The sequence below is a fragment of the Sus scrofa genome, unplaced genomic scaffold (assembly GCF_000003025.6).
Source record: "Sus scrofa isolate TJ Tabasco breed Duroc unplaced genomic scaffold, Sscrofa11.1 Contig641, whole genome shotgun sequence".
Classification (NCBI taxonomy): domain Eukaryota; kingdom Metazoa; phylum Chordata; class Mammalia; order Artiodactyla; family Suidae; genus Sus; species Sus scrofa.
In genome coordinates this window covers 54,764-60,196 of record NW_018085275.1, presented here as the reverse complement: position 1 = coordinate 60,196, position 5,433 = coordinate 54,764, and the positions used below count along the sequence as shown (strand labels likewise).

Below are 5,433 nucleotides of genomic sequence, written 5' to 3'. Positions count from 1 at the left end.
TCAAAATGGGTGGCCCAGGTTTGTTTGGCTGAGGAACCTCCTCATGGCCCTTTTCATGTCTCTGTTTCTCAGACTGTAGATGAAGGGGTTTAGCATTGGGGTGACCACAGTGTACATCACCGAGGCCATTGCATCATTCCTGGGGGAAAGTGAGATGGCTGAGCTGAGGTACAACCCAATACCTGTTCCATAAAATAAGCAAACAACTGCCAGGTGAGAACCACAGGTGGAGAAGGCTTTATACCCCCCACCTGATGAGGGAACTCTCAGAATGGAGGAAAGAATTTGATAGTAAGAGAAAAAGATGGCTGAAAAAGGAATAGCACCAAAAATGGCACCACTAAAATATGTGACAATGTTATTGGTGAAAATGTCCAAACAGGCTAGATTGAAGAGGTGAGAAGGGTCACAGAAGAAATTTGAAATTTCCACATCCTTAAAGCAGTTAACTTGTAACACAATCAAATTGTGCAGCTGGGAGTCCAAAAGGCTGACCAAAAAAGACAGCAAAACTAAGAAGCAACAGAAGCGTGGGTTCATGATGACTGGGTAGTGCAGTGGGTGACAGATGGCCACAAACCTGTCATAGGCCATCACAGTCAGAAGAGTACCATCCATACATCCAAAAAGGATGAAAAAAGACATCTGAGTTAAGCAGCCCGCATAGGAGATGACTCTGGTGTGAGTTTGGATGTTCACAATCATCTTGGAGACTGTGGTGGAGGTGAAGCCCATGTCAGCCAAGGACAGGTTGCAGAGGAAGAAGTACATGGGGGTGTGGAGGTGGGAGTCAGAGGCAACAGCCAAGATGATGAGCAGGTTCCCCAGCATGGTGACCAGGTACATGGACAGGAACAGGACAAAGAGGAGGGGCTGCAGTTCTGGATCATTTGAGATTCCCAGGAGGAAGAATTCTGAGACACTACTTAGATTTCCAGGTCTATGTACCTTGGACACCTTTTTAAAAAGAAAAGAGGGTGGGTAATAATGAAACAAGTAAGGGGGAATGTAGAACCCTATCCATATTTTGGATATAAGCAATTCATTTGAAAGGTTATACACCTCAGTACCTTCAGCAATATTTCTCAGCCTGACAATTTTTTTCTGCTTAGATTGGTTTTCTCATTGATTCTCATGTTAGTCATCTCTTTCTGTTCTCTCTGACTTTATAAAATACTGAAGAGTAAAAGGGAGCAAGGACATTAGATATGCTTCATCCGTGATCTCAGTGAACCACATCTTATTTCTTTAGAAAAAGGATACAATAAGACTTTCCCTTCCTCCTGAAGAAAAAAATATAATTTGAATTTAAAGACATCAATATACCACATCTTCTGATTCCAATCATCTGTTGATGGACATTTGGGTTGTTTCCATCTCCTGGCTATTGTGAATAGTTCTGCAATGAACATGCGGGTGCATGCGTCTCTTTTAAGTAGAGTTTTGTCCGGCTAGATGCCCAAGAGTGGGATTGTGGGGTCATATGGAAGTTCTATGTATAGATTTCTAAGGTATCTTCAAACTGTTCTCCATAGTGGCTGTACCAGTTTACATTCCCTCCATAGTGGCTGTACCAGTTTACATTCCCCTTTCTCCACAGTCCCTCCAGCACTTGTTATTTGTGGACTTATTAATGATGGCCATTCTGACTGGTGTGAGGTGGTATCTCATGGCAGTTTTGATTGCATAGATGATTGGATTCAGAAGATATGGTATATATACACAATGGAGTACTACTCAGCCACAAAAAAGAATGACATAATGCCATTTGCAGCAACATGGATGGAACTAGAGAACCTCATCCGGAGTGAAATGAGCCAGAAAGACAAAGACAAATACCATATGATATCACTTATAACTGGAATCTAATATCCAGCACAAATGAACATCTCCTCAGAAAAGAAAATCATGGACTTGGAGAAAAGACTTGTGGCTGCCTGATGGGAGGGATCGGGAGCTTGGTCTTATCAGACACAATTTAGAATAGATTTACAAGGAGATCTTGCTGAGTAGCATTGAGAACTTTGTCTAGATACTCATGTTGCAACAGAACAAAGAGTGGGGAAAAAAATGTAATTGTAATGTATACATGTAAGGATAATTTGATCCCCTTGCTGTAAAGTGGGAAAATTAAAAGCAAAAATAAAGACATCAATAGAGAATTGCATAAAACTTATTTCACTGGGAGCTATGTCAGGTCACTTATTATGGAGCATAATATGTGGAAAAAAAGAATGTATACATGTATGTATAGCTGGGTCACACTGTACAGTAGAAAATTGACAGAACACTGTAAACCAGCTATAATGGAAAAAAATCATTATATAAGTATATGTAAAAACAAAAAAACAAAAAACCCCCAATTCTAGATATTTCCTTCATTTAGAATATTTATAAATCTCTTTGAAATGCAGGACTATGTCATTTAGATTCTAAATGAGCAATGAATATTCATAACAAGAAAACAAATTAGGAATTCCTGTTGCGGCTCAGCAGTTTAAGTATCCAAAATAGCATCTTTGAGGATGCAGGTTCAATCCCTGGCCTCACTCACTGGGTTAAGAATCCTGCATTGACGCAGGCTGCTGCGTAAGTCACAGGTGTGGCTTGGATCTAGTGTTGCTGAGGCTGTGGTGTAGGCTGGAAGCTACAGCTCCAGTTTGGCCCCTAGTCCAGGAACACGGTCATAAAAAGTAATGAAGAAAAAATTTACGTGATATTCAGAGATTTGCAGTCTTTTTTTTCTGACTTTCCTCCTTCATAAAATAAGCAATTATTCAAAGATCAGGGTTGTGTTTTTTTTTTTTTTTTTTTTTTTTGTCTTTTGTTGTTGTTGCCTTTTCTTGGGCCGCTCCCACGGCATTATTGTTGTTGTTGCTATTTCTTGGGCCGCTCCCGCGGCATATGGAGGTTCCCAGGCTAGGGGTTGAATCTGAGCTGTAGCCACCGGCCTACGCCAGAGCCACAGCAACGCCGGATCCGAGCCGCATCTGCAACCTACACCACAGCTCACGGCAACGCCGGATCGTTAACCCACTAAGCAAGGGCAGGGACCAAACCCGCAACCTCATGGTTCCTAGTCGGATTCGTTAACCACTGCGCCACGATGGGAACTCCAGGGTTGCGTTTTAAAATTCATAGTTTATACATCACATCATTGGACTTTGAATTTCAATAAGCACAGCTTAGTTAAGTGCACATAATCACCAGCATTAGTGACAATGAAGATGGCATAGTTAGGCATTAGACAGAGATTTTGTCAATGATTAAACAATAATGAAATTTTAAAAATACTCAAAAAATTTATACAGGGTTATTTTTTCAAAACAATACTATCACAGTAAAATGTCTGGTGTCTGAGACCATTTTACTTATTTTGGAGTCTCTTCTGTAGTGGTGGAATAACACTGCTTCATTGTTTTCTTTTTATCCAGTGTATTGCAGTTTGGTAGAGAAAATTGCATACATTTTGGTTGTCCTTGTGTAGGCCTTTAAGAGATGTACAAAATGATTATTTAATACACACTGACATCATGATGATTATCACAATCAAGTCAACTAACATATCAATGACCTCACTTTTTGCGTGTGTGTGTGTGTGTGTGTGTGTGTGTGTTAATAGTTAAGCAGATCTCTCTCAGCAGATTTCAAGAATACAATAAAGAATTATTAACCATTGTTATCATACTGTAAATTAAATCCCCCAATTTTGTCATTTTATAAATGAAAATTTGGGCCCTTTGACCAAAATCTTCCCACTTCCTCCACCTCCTGCTCTTCCCAAATACATATCTAAACCAGATTATCCTATGAGTCTGATTTCCTTAGCTTCTATATATAAGTGAGATCATACAGCATATGTCTTTCTATGTCTGGTGTATTTCACTAAGTATAATGCCCTCCAGTTCCCACCATGTTGTTACAAGTGGCAGGATTTCCTTTTTTTTCTAGCTGAATAATAATCCATTGTCTCTGTATATGTCTATATATACACATACCATATTTCCTTTATCTCCACATCTGTCAGAAGACACAATGGTTGTTTCCTTATTTTCATTTATTTGAATATATTGAAGCAAACATGGGAGGGCAGATATTTCTTTGAAGTCCTGATTTCATTTATTTGGGAAATACCCTGAAGTGGAGTTGCTAGATCATGTGGAAGTTCTATTTCAATTAGCAGATATTTTTAGCTTTTAGGAGACTGCCATTCTGTTTTCCATAATAGCTGAACCAATATTCATTCCTACATACCAGGTACATGACTCCTTTTTCTGCACACCCCCACCAATATTTGTTGTCTATTTTTTGTGTATAATCACCATCCTCACACATGAGAAGTGATATGTGAATGGGGTTTTGACTTGAGTTTCCTGATAATGATGTTGAGCTCATTTTCAGACACCTGGTAGCCTTGCTTTCCTGATCATAAACCCTTTTGTTTATAGCTGAGGAGTTTAGCACCAGGGAAGGTCCCATGGCCAGGGGTAAGACCCAGCTTTCTTTTTTTTTTGTCTTTTTTTTTGCCATTTCTTGGGCCTCTCCCATGGCATATGGGAGGTTCCCAAGCTAGGGGTCTAATCAGAGCTGTAGCCGCCAGCCTACGCCAGAGATACAGCAATGCCAGATCTGAGCCGCGTCTGCAACCTACACCACAGCTCATGGCAATGCCCGATCATCAACCCACTGAGCAAGGGCAGGGGTTGAAACCTGCAACCTCATGGTTCCTAGTTGCATTCATTAACCACTGTGCCACCGTGGGAACTGGACCCAGGTTTCTCATGTCTAGTTAGTAGGTTTGCATGTCAATATTTCTTGATAAAGGGATTGCAATTTGCTTACTTCTGCTACCTGATGGTAATTCAGTTTCATTATTTTGACATGTCACTCTATGATTTGATGGAGAAAAAATAAAAATAAACAATGTAGAGAGACCCAGGACAAGATGGCGGAGGAGTAGGGGGACACCCTTGCCCTCTCCCACAAACACAACAAAAAAAGCACATCTACAGAAGAAATGACTCGCACAGAACAGCAACCAATCGCTGGCAGAGGAACCTAAACTCCAATAATGGCAAGAAGTTCGTGACATTACTGGGCAGAACGGGAGAAAAGAGGAGAGTGAGAGAAGCTGAATCCAAGTGGGATGGGTGCTCCCGAAAGGGAAATGAGGAGGAGAAAGGGATCCCGCACCCTGGAAAGTCACCTACTCGGGGGAAAGATCAAACAAACTGGAGGAATCTCCAGATGCAGAGAAGAGTGTAGCAGTAAGTTGGAGTACGGAAAAGCTGATCAAGAACCAAACGGACCATCTGAACTACAGGCACAGTCACCAAAAATTGAGATGCCTGGGTGGGGGCTGGGCACCGAGACCTGGGCTCCAGAGGTTAGTCCGCGAGAATGGGCTGGGGGGGCAGGGCGGAGCGGAGACTG

At 41.3% G+C, this 5,433-nt stretch overlaps 1 pseudogene; it reads right to left on the bottom strand.

Moving 5' to 3' along the window:
- On the bottom strand, window positions 1-4,479 carry LOC100525910 (annotated as a pseudogene).
- Between the last annotated feature and the right edge of the window lie 954 nt (window positions 4,480-5,433).